Genomic DNA, 14844 nt, shown 5'->3' with positions numbered 1-14844 from the left:
TTGAATATCAGTTTTCTGCGTCATTGCATTCTGTGAAGCGACAGTTAAAGTCACCACTTAATGACTTCTAATTAAGGATATAAAACGTGACATCTAACAACAACATTCACTTACGGCAACATGCTTAAAATGGTGTTTATCGGATTTACAGGCGCAAGAGTAATTTTACATGCATGTGAGGAACTCAAGCTGCATTATAACGCCAAATTCCATGTGATATGGAAAAAATACATTGCTTGCACCGATGCATTTGGACCACATTTAGAAGGGAAAAGTAATGTTGTTGTTACAAAATTGTTGAGGCTTTCGTGGCCACTTGTTGACAAACTGCCTATTGGCTTCTGTCTCGGGTTCTTCGGCCGACGTTCATATAATGATTTTTCTGACGTTTCGCCAGCACGAGTGGCTGGCATTGTCAAAGCTTCACCCTCCAGTGCCGGTGGTGAACTGGAGCCGAGCTCGCGGGCGCAGACTATATGTACCTGGCGCGCCAACGTCCGAGGGCTTCTCCGCGGTCATTTCCAGTGCGGTTCTCCTCTTGCTACCTGCGACGGTCGTTCGCTGCAGTACGGGAAGCCAGGATCCGTTGACCTTAAGGCTTTCCTCTTTCTTGTTCAAACTGTTCGCGTGTTTTTGTATTTCTACAGCTTCTCTGAACAAGCGCGTGTGATAGTAGAGAACCACTATCACACGCGCTTGTTCAGAGAAGCTGTAGAAATACAAAAACACGCGAACAGTTTGAACAAGAAAGAGGAAAGCCTTAAGGTCAACGGATCCTGGCTTCCCGTACTGCAGCGAACGACCGTCGCAGGTAGCAAGAGGAGAACCGCACCGGAAATGACCGCGGAGAAGCCCTCGGACGTTGGCGCGCCAGGTACATATAGTCTGCGCCCGCGAGCTCGGCTCCAGTTCACCACCGGCAATGGAGGGTGAAGCTTTGACAATGCCAGCCACTCGTGCTGGCGAAACGTCAGAAAAATCATTATATGAACGTCGGCCGAAGAACCCGAGACAGAAGCCAATAGGCAGTTTGTCAATGTTGTTGTTGTTACTGGATTCAGGGCGCAGAAGGACATGGTTAGTAACGCCGGTGCAGAACATGAACTAAATTGTCAATGAAACGAACAGTGTTTTCTGTATCTTCTTGGGCAGACGGTTTATACACAAACATTAGAGGCTGGGAAGACAGACTGGCAATGACAAGACAGACAGCGGCTGCTTAATAGTATAATGGAATGCTCTCGTGGACTGAAGGCGCTACAGCTATATTTAATCTTTTTGTTAAGAGGGGGCGTTCAATAAGTAATGCAACAATTTTTTCCTGGAAGCAGGTTCGTTTTATTCACGATTTCAATACACCACATTATTCTCCACTCTTACTTAGAAAACTCTATTTTTCAACGCAACTCCGTTCAATGTGACGGCCTTGCTCCACCTCAGTGGGAGGGCCTGTATGCCACATGATGGCGCTCTACTGGTCAACGTTGGAGCCAACATCATTCTGGATCAATAAACTTGTCACTATCAGCCTCGTGGCGCGCAAGCTATTCCGCACAGATTGTACTTGGTCATTCTTTATGGTATCATTAGGCGGCAAGAAACCTACCGGACACACACTTGTGAGCACCCGAAGTGGCGGACGAGTGTTTCAGCACTACCAACAGAGACGTCCAGTTGAGCAGCGAAGGTTTGATTTGTGAACCGTCGACCGCCACGAATGAGAGTCTCCACACGTTGTAAAAAAAATGGTTCAAATGGTTCTGAGCACTATGGGACTTAACATCTGTGGTCATCAGTCCCCTAGAACTTAGAAATACTTAAACCTAACTAACCTAAGGACATCACACACATCCATGCCCGAGGCAGGATTCGAACCTGCGACCGTAGCAACCGCGCGGTTCCGGACTGAGCGCCTAGAATCGCTACACCACACGTTGCAACGCGAGTCACAGCTGTATACGGCTGGCCAGAACTAGTGTGATCTGTCAGGTTTGCGCAAACTTGTTGCGATGATGCCTCTCCCAACGTTTCACCGTGCTTTGGTCCACTGCCAGGTCTCCATAGGCATTCTACAAGCGTCTTTGAGTATCCACCAAACGCACCTCCATTACAGACACCATTTTGAAAGTTGCGTATTGCGCCGCCACCTATCGGAATTTCATGAACATAACACGGGCTGAAGCGGTAATATTCCAACGTGCCCCACAACGAATTCCGCATTTTTTCAGCCTATATTGGCCGAGAAAGAAATGTGTTGCATTACAAATTGAAGGCCCCTCGTATCAGTTTACAACCGCTTTCGTGGCACTGAAAACCGCATCCTCAGGTGACATGTAAGTAGTATGTCATACGTTAGTTACCTGTCATCTGTCACCGGTTGTGATCTGATGATATAATGATTAAATAAAGCTTCAGCGCCTTCTTAATCCTTGAAATTGTCACAGTTGTGGTTCCCCGTCTACATGGTTTTCTGCTGAATAAATTGGATATAAAAAAATAACGCAACGAAGCATGAGTATCTGCGTGGATATTCATTTCATTCCTCGCTCTGTAATAAATTTGTAACGGAGTCGTGGTCTGAAGTATTACATAAAACGAGCAGAAGACACAAAAAAGATTAGAGGGTGGTTCCTTGCACATTTTGCTGGCGGAACACAATGAGAAGTGGAAATTCACTGACAGTTCCATACGCAGCTGTTAACATTACTATAAACAAGTCCCATTTAAAAAGAATGTAGTGAAGAAGAAATAGTTAAGTAATCATAATTGTGAAACTATGATTCAGAAAAATATGGCATGTTTGATCACTAAGAAGGATGAGCCAGCATTGTCAGACAGTAATTTGGGCGAGAGTCCTGACAACAAAATCAAACCTGGAAACTTTCGCACCTTTGTATTTATCTTTTTTGGAAAATTGTTCTCCCCCCAAGAACTGCTGCCCTCTTGTCAGAATATTGGAGAGCAATGAAAGTTAGTGTGGCGCACCGACACTGGTTCGCCAGAAGAACGGCGCGCCGCTGGGTGGTGGCTGTTGCCAAAAGAGGGACGTACCTTTCTGTGTGGCGGCGTGAGGCAGAGAGTCATGGCCGCGGCGCCGGGACGGCGGCTGCTGCGGCGTGGCGGCGGCGGGCGCTCGAGCCCCGGGCTGCGGCCGTCTAACAGCGGCGTCGCTGCAGCTCCATCGCCTGCAACACGACACGACACCGCGCGCTCAGCACACGCCTAACCGACCACTGCCGTTCTAAACTGAAATATCTGTACAAGTGAGTTTTAAATTCGTGTAAAATAATATTACGAAAATACAGATTCTGAAGAACACAAAATTACAAATAAGCTAATGGAAGAACTACTTATAATGGACTCGTTCCAGCTGTGTTCCTTTGCTTTCATAAAAAAAAATAAAGAAGGTCCCACTTCTTGTAAGAAACCATGTTTTTCCTTTAATCCCTACATGCGTTTCATCACAATTGTGTTCAGCTCACCGTTTTCTTTTTCCCCCTTTTCATTTTTTCTGGAATATAAACAAATTTTATGTGGGTTATGTAAACGCTGACGTCAGATTCTGTTGTTTAGATTACGTACGTACTTCACTTATTTTTTTACTTTGTGTGCCCTGTGGCTGCCAACAGCAATCAGCCAGAAGTCTAAAAATAAATACAGCCTGTCATTTGCAATACAGGGATGTTAGCGCAGCACGAGAAAACACAAGTAATCGCTCTTAAAATACGCAGCACTATTCATAAATAGTAAACCACACCATACAGTTTTTCCAAACGAAAACCTCTCGAAATTATAGAAATGTTCGCATGTCATTTTAAGTATTACAATAAACAACAACAAATTTAGCAGTCAAACGTAAACGACGTACAGCTCAAGCTATAGATTGTCAGCTAAAGTAAAAGTTGACGCCCTTTTCTGCGGAGGGCCCGAGGGGGGGGGGGGGGGGGCGCAGGCCACTGTTTCGACAGACTATATAGTTTATAGATTATACTCTGCACAAAAAGTCAATTCAAACGTTGCCCCAACATTCCTGTGTTGCAGATGACTTGGGGATGATTTCTGTTGGCAACCACAGGGCACAAGTAATGTAATTTTAACGACAACCAAATCTGTTAACATATCCTTAAACGACATAAAATTTCTTTGTATATATTTCAAAAACAAAAAGGAAAAAACATTTTAGTTGCAGCAAGTGTGGTGAAACATGTTTGGGGATTAAACAAAATAATTAATGGAAGATTTGTTTATCACGCGCAGAGAAATCTAAAACTTTTCAAATGCATTATGCAGTAATACAAATTCTGGGACAGAACTCGTTGTAGGGGCAAAGAAACGTTCATGCTACAGAGAACAGAACATCCGTCAGAGTCCAGCAAAAGCTGTCTCTTAATTAACAAATAGGGAATAAAACAAGCAATGCTGTATCCCCTGCCCCATACAGATACATGCGGCGCCTACGTTCCCCATTTCCAAAAACAAAGAGACTTCGAATACTATTACATGCACCGTTGTCAGAAGAAAAATCCATGATGACTTAACAATTAAAAGCGTTTCAGGAAAGATTCCATCCACATCTTAAAGCTCTTATAGTGAATTAATTTACTACGCTAACATAAGCATTCAACTACTGACATACTATGACCACTGCACACGTAAGCGTACATGTTCAAACTTTAAGTACTTCCAAACCAAGTCGGTAACACACAAAATGAGGTTAACGAACAATATATCGTTTTAATTACATTTTCGTTTTTGTAGGCAAGTAATATAAATGACTTTCTAATAATACATTCTTTATTCATAATAATGAAACATGCTGTTCAATCATTACATCTTCGTAAAATGATTTATTAAAAAACTGTTTAAAATTTTTTATTAACTGGTCAAGTTGCATTTATTGGGTGTAACTCCTCCCCCCCTCCCCCTTTCGCACTCCCCTACCCCGCAGAAACGTAAAACCTTTTTTTGCCGTTTGCTGCTCTTCTCTTTGCAACTGAAAATATCTGATGGCTCTGGATTCTAAAACTTTGCAGCGATATTTCTCGTATTACTGTACCAGCCAATGCCAAAAACTACGAAAAATATGAACACAAAGTTTTCTCAGTATTTGAATGTTACCTCTAAGTAGTACGTGTCGGTCATTCACAAATTATACTCTCTCGGTTAACTACATTGTATGCAGCAGGTAACTATCATAAAATGGTAGCATTAAATTTTTTTTCAGTAACACACTATTTAAAATATGTAGTAAAATATCGATTACGCCAGTCCTAAGATTTTCATTATTGGAGGATAATTTATCGAGGATATGCGGCAAACTCTTCTTATAAAACAGCTCTTGTTCAAAGATAAGGAACGATTAATACTTGCACAAAACTAAATGTATATCAGTAATGTTATCTATACTATTATATGAAGACAAGCTGTATAATGTTATTACCAAAAATCACGAAAAATAATCGCATAATTTATTTCAAATTTTTACCCGATACTCAAATGGAGATTCGGACGGACTTAAGGCTCTATATTTTTGTAATATAATACTTAACCATGCATGTAATAAATATACGGGAAACGTGGTTACTAAAAACCTCGGATAGTTCTTAACCAATTTAGTTCAAATCCTTACACGACTCTTTATTACGCAATCAGTTGGACAATCTGTATTTTTATTTGAACAATGAGTTGCAGGTTTCCTGTTAAAACTGACTGCAAGAAAGAAAATGCTGCGCTGCGAAAATGTCTCTTTTCAGTTTATTTGTTGCAGTCAGTTTCAACTACTATAAGAGGGCATGTAAACCATTAGACAAATTGTTACACACACACACACACACACACACACACACACACACACACACACACACACACATATATATATATATATATAATGGTATTATCTTATTGTATTCAACTAAAAACTTTCATTTGAACAATTATCATTCTAAGAATTATTATTGGGGCAATAGGTGGTTTAAATCAAACATCTCTACGCCAACTTCTAGCATATTCTTCAATTAGACATTTAGGGTAAATAATTAGATCCCTAACAGTCAGAGAAAACATCTGAGAACTATATTTCATTATTTACTCACTATTAAGATTAATTATGCCTTATTATTTAAGCAAATAAATCTATTTTTTATAAACCAAATTTATTTGGCCAAAAATATAAAAACTGAAATTAAATTCATAATATTTCTATCTCTCCTATCCCTAGGTGGTTTACCGCCGTTCCTTGGATTTCTACCAAAATGAATTGTAATACAATCATTAATAGAAAACAACATAACTATTCTAACCATTATGGTTGTATTAACTACAATTACACTTTATTATTTTATACGTATTAGATTCTCAGCCCTAATTATGTCATACACAGAAAATTCATGATCTATAAAGATAAAGTCTCAAAAATCAAGAATTATTCTTCCTATAACAGTAATAATTTCAGCAATAGGATTGATCTCAACATCAACCTTAATCTCATTAAACTAAGGACTTAAGTTAATTAAACTAATAACCTTCAAAGTTATAATTAAAAGAATAATCTTTTAGGCCTTAGTAAAATTTTACACCTCTAGAATTGCAGTCTAGAATCATAATTGAATCTCTAGAATTGCAGTCTAGAATCATAATTGAATATAAGACCTATAACATGGTAAGAGAGAAAACATCTCATAAGTAGATTTACAGTCTACCACCTAAAATTCAGCCATCTTACCGCAAAAATGATTATTCTCAAGAAACCATAAGGATATTGGTACTTTATACTTCCTATTTGGAGCGTGAGCAGGAATAATAGGAACATCAATAAGAATACTTATTCGTGCTGAACTTGGTCAACCAGGATCTCTAATTGGAGATGACCAAATTTATAATATTATTACAGCCCACGCATTTGTAATTATTTTCTTTATAGTAATACCTATTATAATTGGTGGATTTGGTAATTGACTTGTACCATTAATAATTGGTGCACCAGATACAGCATTCCCACGAATAAATAATATAACCCAGAAGTTTACATTTTAATTCTACCAGGATTTGGGATTCTCTCTCACATTGTATGTCAAGAAAGAGGAAAAATTGAATCATTTGGAACATTAGGTATAATTTATGCTATATTATCAATTGGACTAATAGGATTTATTGTATGAGCACATCACATATTCACAGTAGGAATGGATGTTGACACACGAGCATACTTTACATCAGCAACAATAATTATTGCTGTACCTACAGGAATTAAGGTATTCAGATGATTAGCTACACTATATGGAACTAAATTCAAGTTCAATCCACCACTATTATGAGCTTTAGGATTTATTTTTCTATTTACAATTGGTGGACTAACAGGATTAGTATTAGCAAATTCATCACTTGATATTGTATTACATGATACATATTATGTAGTAGCCCACTTCCATTATGTATTATCTATAGGAGCAGTATTCGCAATTATAGGAGGTGTTATTCAATGATACCCACTATTTACAGGATTAACTATAAATAATACATGATTAAAAATCCAATTTACAATTATATTTATTGGAGTAAACTTAACATTCTTCCCTCAACACTTCTTAGGACTAGCAGGAATACCACGACGATATTCAGACTACCCAGATGCATATACATCATGAAATGTAGTGTCAAGAATTGGGTCTACAATTTCTATTGTAGGAATCATATTCATTGTAATTATATGAGAAAGAATGGTTACAAACCGAGCAATCATATTTAGAGCTAATATAAGAAGATCAACAGAATGACTACAAAATAACCCGCCTGCAGAACACAGTTACTCAGAACTACCATTAATTTCTAGCTTCTAACATGGCAGATTAGTGCAGTAGATTTAAGCTCTACAAATAAGGGTTTGACCTTTTATTAGAAAAATTCATTAATGGCAACATGATCAAATCTATCCCTTCAAGATGGAGCTTCACCATTAATGGAGCAACTATCATTCTTCCATGATCATACTACGGTCATATTATTATTAATTACAGTAATTGTAGGTTATGCCCTAAGTTACATACTATTTATTGCCTATACAAACCGAAACATACTTCACGGACACTTAATTGAAACAATCTGAACAGCATTACCAGCAATAACGCTAATTTTTATTGCACTTCCATCATTACGACTACTATATTTACTTGATGATTCAGTAGATGCAATAATCACAATTAAAACCATTGGACGACAATGATACTGAAGATACGAATATTCAGACTTTATAGACGTAGAATTTTACACTTATATAACACCAGAACAAGACCTAGAAAACGACGGATTTCGACTTCTAGATGTAGACAACCGAACAATTCTACCAATAAATACGGAAGTATGAGTATTAACAAGAGCATCAGACGTTCTACACTCATGAGCAGTCCCTGCATTAGGAGTTAAAATTGATGCAACGCCAGGTCGACTAAACCACGGAACATTTACAATAAACCGACCTGGACTATTCTTTGGACAATGCTCAGAAATATGTGGAACAAACCACAGATTCATACCAATTGTAATTGAAAGAACTTCAGTAAACTTATTTATCAAGTGATTATCTAAGATAATCTAAGGAGTTAGTTAAAATATATAACATTAGAGTGTCAATCTAAAATAACTAAATAATTAGTACACCTTGAAATACATCAGATGACAAAGTAAGTAATGATCTCTTAAACCAAAAAATAGTAAATTAACGACTACTTCTGATGATGGAAATTTAATCCAAATACCCTCAAATATCACCTGTCATATGATTCTCCCTATTCATCATATTTTCGGCTACATTAATTCTATTTAATCAAATGAAATTTTGCTCATTTAAGCCAAATCTTATTAAAAGAGCAGAAAAAAGAACAATTGATGTAAAAAACTTAAATTGAAAATGATAAACTTATTTTGAACATTTGATCCATCAACTAACATCTTCAATTTATCATTAAATTGAACTAGAACATTCTTAGGACTATTATTAATCCCATCAATGTTTTGACTTACACCATCACAGATTAATATTATTTGAAATAAACTAAACTTAACCTTACACAATGAATTTAACACATTACTAGGACCAAAATCATTTAATGGAACAACATTCATCTTTATCTCAATTTTTATTATAATACTATTTAATAATTTTATAGGATTATTCCCTTACATCTTTACTAGAACAAGACATTTAGCATTAACATTTGCAATCGCTCTACCTATATGATTAAGATTCATGTTATTTGGATGAATTAATCATACCAATCACATATTTACACACCTTGTTCCACAAGGAACACCTCCTGCATTAATATCATTTATAGTATTAATTGAAACAATTAGAAATGTCATTTGACCAGGTACACTAGCAGTACGACTAGCAGCAAATATAATTGCAGGACACTATTAACATTACTAGGAAATACAGGACCACCTACAGCAATAAACTTAATTTCACTATTAATTATCGGACAAATACTTCTATTAATTCTAGTGTAAGCAGTAGCAATAATTCAAGCTTATGTTTTCTCAATTTTAAGAACTTTATATTCTAGAGAAGTATACTAAACCTATGTTAACAACTCACTCAAACCACCCATTCCACTTAGTAGATTATAGACCTTGACCATTAACAGGAGCAATTGGAGCAATAGTTCTAGTATCAGGATTAGCAAAATGATTTCACCTATTTAACATTAACTTATTTATAATTAGATTCGGAATCACCCTACTAACTATAATCCAATGATGACGAGATGTAGTACGAGAAGGGACATACCAAGAGCTACATACGGGATTTGTATCAATTGGATTACGATGAGGAATAATTTTATTTATTGCATCAGAAGTACTATTCTTGGTTTCATTTTTCTGAGCATTTTTTAGAAGACTAGCACCTACTATTGAACTAGGAATACTATGACCTCAAATAGGAATTCAACCTTTTAATCCTATACAAATTCCATTACTTAATACAACTATTCTTTTGGCATCAGGAGTAACAGTAACATGAGCACATCATAGTTTAATAGAATCTAATCATACTCAAGCATTACAAGGACTATTCTTTACAGTATTACTAGGACTATACTTCACTATACTTCAAGCATACGAATATATTTAGAAGCACCTTTCACCATTGCAGACGCAGTTTATGGGTCAACATTCTTTGTTGCAACAGGATTCCATGGTCTACATGTAAATATTGGAACAATTTTCTTATAAACATGTCTACTTCGACAGTCAATAAACCAATTCTCACCAAGACACCACTTTGGATTTGAAGCAGCAGCATGATACTGGCACTTTGTAGACGTAGTATGATTATTCCTATACATCTGTATTTATTGATGAGGTAGCTAACTGTTTTTCTAGTATAAATAGTACATTTGACTTCCAATCAGAAAGCTTGATATAAATCAAGAAAAACAATCCTGATTCTATCTACAAGAATTTTTATTAGATTTATTATCCCAATAATTGTTATAATCCTTGCAACAACATTATCAAAAAAAATTCATTAATGACCGAGAAAAAAGATCACCATTTGAGTGTGGGTTTGACCCAAAAAGATCAGCGCGAATACCATTCTCACTACGATTCTAGTTAATTGCAGTAATTTTCTTAATTTTTGATGTAGAAATCGCACTAATCCTTCCAATTGTAATTATTTTTAAAACCTCAGACATTATAATCTGAACAGTATCAACAATATTTTTTATCATAGTATTATTAGGTGGACTATACCATGAATGAAATCAAGGAGCCTTACAATGAGCAGAATAAAGGGTTGTAGTTAGCTATAACATTTGGGTTGCATCCAAAAAGTATTGATATAATCAACCAACCTTAAATAGAATAAGAAGCGAAATATTGCAGTCAGTTTCGACCTGGAAGATTGGTAAATAAAATACCCTTATTCTTATTAATTGATGCCAAAAAGAGGCGCATTACTGTTAATAATATAATTCAACTATGAAGTTCCAATTAAGGAAATGTAAAGCCAATATGAAAGCTGCTAACTTTTTATAGTAGCGGTTAAACTCTGTTAACATTTCTAAAATTTATATAGTTTAAATAAAACATTACATTTTCACTGTAAAAATAATATATATTTATAAATACCTAAAAGTAAAAATACTTCCTTAACATCTTCAGTGTCATGCTCCAATTATAAGCTATTTAAGTAAACGAAAAATAATATCACCAAAATAAATATTCAAAAAATAAAAGTTAAAAGATAAATCGTAAAATTAGAATCATATCAACCCTGCATATAACCAATTAAATAAATAAACAGTCTATATAAATCTTGACCACCAAACAATTCATCTCAACCATAATCAAATGATTTAGATGAATAATAACCTAATTTTAAAGGAATATATCTAATAAACTTAGTTAAAAGAAAGGTATAAACCATATAGAACCAGCAAATCTGACAAAAGAAAGTTTACTTAAAGAAAATAAATTTTGAGAAAAATCAGAATTAGAAATAAGATAACCCAAATAAGCACCTAAAACAACTACAGTAATAGTTAAAAACTTTAAATAATAAGGCAAAGCAATGACATGAGGAACAGGAAAATTAACCAAGACGAAAGTCTACCACCAAAAACAGCAACAAACAATAAACCAATTATACCAAACGAAATATAGTAACCCTTATCATCAAACGAAAATCTAGAATAAAAATTATTATCAGCAGATATTGAATAATAAAAAAGGCAAAAAGAATAACAAGCAGTTAAACCAGTAGAAAAGAAATAATGAAAAAATTCAAACAATTAATTCATCTTAAACAACCGATTAGAAAGCACAGTTAACATACCTGCACTATAAGATTTCACATTTTGGTAGTAAATAACTAAACAATAAGAAACCAAACCCAAACCATCCCATCCTAATAAAATTCTAATTAAATTAGGGCTAATAATTAAAAACCTATAGAAAGAATAAATATTAAAACAATAACAATAAAACGATTTATATTCTTTTCTCCAGATATATAATCCTCTCTATAATAAATAAGCAAAGAAGAAATATATATGTCAAAAGATATAAAAATAAGAGACATTCAATCCAAAATTAAAGTCATAACAACCATAGAACCATTTAAATTAAAAAGTTCTCATTCAACAAAAACTCTGTAATCAATTAGTAAATAATAAATACCCAAGATAAAAATAATAGTTCTAGAAAAAAAATAAAGAAAAAACTCAAAGAACAAATAGAAAATAAATTCACGGCCTAAGATGAAAAAATTCATATCACTGATTCCTCAAAACAACATTTTTAATTAAAATACTTAAGCAACCTAAACAAAAAAAATACTCGCCCTTTAAACAAAGAATATTTAAAGGCAATCAATGTAAAAGTAAAAGATGATATTCACGAAAATAACCAAGAGAACAAGTATAAACACCACAATAATAATTACCATGCTGAGAATAAGAATACATATATAAAGTATAAACAGGTCTAAAAAAAGACAAAAAAATAAAGCAAAAAATCTAAAAGAAAATCAAGACATAATTCTATTTAATAATCTAAGTTCACCTACCAAATTTAGAGAAGGAGGAGCAGCTATATTAGATGATCTCAAAAGGAATCATCATAAAGCCATTCTTGGTATCAAATTAATTATACCCTTGTTAATTAATAGTCTTCGTCTACCTAAACGTTCATAAATAATATTAGATAAACAAAATAACCCAGAAGAACATAAACCATGACCAACCATTAAAGAAAGAACCTATACATCCTCACCAATTCATTGTCATCAATCCTCCAATAACCATTCTTATATGAGCAACAGAGGAATATGCAATTAAAGACTTTAAATCAACCTGACGAAAACAAATAAATCTAACAATAACCCCACCAGATAAACCTAAAGACAATCAAAAATAATTAAACTTTAAACCCAAATAAGAAATAACCTTCATAAAACGAAAAATACCATAACCAGCTAACTTTAATAAAACACCTGAAGTAGGGGCCTCAACATGAGCCTTAGGAAGCCATAAATGAACCAAAAATATCGGCATCTTAACTAAAAAAGCAAAAATTATAAATACATAAAATATAAAATAATAAGAACCAAAATCAACCAATAAAGGAAAATATGAAGTATTAGAAAAATCATAAACCCTAAATAAAACTAATAATAAAGGTAATCTAGCAACTAAAGTATAAAAAATTAAATAAACACCAGCCTGTAAACGTTCAGGTTGATAACCTCAACCCAAAATCAAAAGTAAAGTAGGAACTAATCTAGCCTAAAAAATATATAAATATAAAAAGAAAGAAGACTTAATCTAGCAAACGAACAATAAAGCATAATCATTAAAATAAGACCATAAAGACAAAAAATTAGAATGATAAGAACTTAAATAAACTGAACCTCTAGCAGTAATTATTAAATAACAAATTCAAAATTAAGCAAAATCAAACTAAAAGAAAAATAATACCAAAATAATATCAATTATATTCAAATCTGCACACTAATAAACACAAATCATAAAAACAAAACTAGACAGAAATATTAAAGAATGATCCAACCATCAACAATTATTAACCAAACAAAGAGGGAACAAAAAAATAGTTATAAATAAATACTTTAACATAAAGATAAACCAAAAGAATTAAAAAAATCATTTCTATGAGAACGAATTATTGAAACTAAAATAGAAAGACCTAAAGCACCTTCACAAACAGAAAAAACCAAAAAAATAACAGGAAAAAATAATCATAATCAAACTCAATAAGAAAAACAATAATTAATATAAATAAAGAACAATATATTCTTATCTCAAAAGAACTATTAATAAATGCTTACGTTTAGAAGAAAAAACATAAACACCAGCAAAATAAACCAATAAAGAAGTAAAGACAGAATATAAACATTAGTTTTAATAGTTTAAAAAAAACACCGGTCTTGTAAACCGGAAGTAAGTCCAGCCCCCACTTTTAAAACTTCAGAGGTGGAAAAGCTTCCATCATCGGTCCCCAAAACCGATATTTTAAATAAACTAACCCCTGAAATGATTAAAATAATAATTATATCACTATCAAATGTAATGAATATTAATTTTATTAAATTAAGACACCCAATATCAATAATGCTTTTCATTATCCTACAAACTTTTCTGGTTGGACTAATAACAGGAACAATAATGGAAAGATATTGATCATCATATATTTTATTTTTAACGTTTCTTGGTGGTATATTAGTTCTATTTATTTATATTACGAGAATTGCATCAAACGAAATATTTCAACTGAAATCAATTAACACAATTATTACCTTAACAATATGAGTATTTATTATATCAACGTTAATTATTTTAGATATAACAATATTTATAGACTTTTTCAAGAATACTGAAACTATAAATATAGATAATTCTATCAATTATCAAGAAATAACAATATCTTTAGAAAAACTATATAATAGACCAACATTCAATATCACAATAATAATAATAATTTATTTATTTTTAGCACTATTAGCAGTTGTTAAAATCACTAAAATTAACCAGGAGCCTATTCGTAAAGTAAGATAATTTACTAGTGAATAAACCCTTATGATTAAGACATCCTTTAATTAAAATCATTAATAACTCTTTAGTTGATTTACCCACACCAACAAATATTTCATTTTGATGAAATTTTGGGTCCCTACTAGGGTTATGTTTGGTAATTCAAATTGTAACTGGACTATTTTTAGCTATACATTATACATCAAATATTGAAATAGCATTTAGTAGTGTAGTACACATCTGCCGAGACAGAAATAATGGTTGAATTATACATGCAAATGGAGCTTCTATATTT

At 33.7% G+C, this 14844-nt stretch overlaps 1 protein-coding gene across 2 annotated transcripts in view; it reads right to left on the bottom strand.

Moving 5' to 3' along the window:
* The window catches only part of LOC126246060 (protein spitz-like), a 624919-nt gene that overhangs the window by 411887 nt on the left and 198188 nt on the right, over positions 1 to 14844 (bottom strand). For both annotated transcript variants that reach the window (XM_049948367.1, XM_049948368.1), the window contains one exon: positions 3052 to 3185. The gene's annotated coding sequence lies outside the window, so the exon portion shown is untranslated. The remainder of the gene's footprint in view (positions 1 to 3051; positions 3186 to 14844) is intronic.

This window comes from Schistocerca nitens, chromosome 1 (genome assembly GCF_023898315.1).
Source record: "Schistocerca nitens isolate TAMUIC-IGC-003100 chromosome 1, iqSchNite1.1, whole genome shotgun sequence".
Classification (NCBI taxonomy): Eukaryota; Metazoa; Arthropoda; class Insecta; order Orthoptera; family Acrididae; genus Schistocerca; species Schistocerca nitens.
The sequence above is the reverse complement of the archived record's forward strand: the minus strand, read 5'-3'. Positions and strand labels throughout refer to the sequence as shown.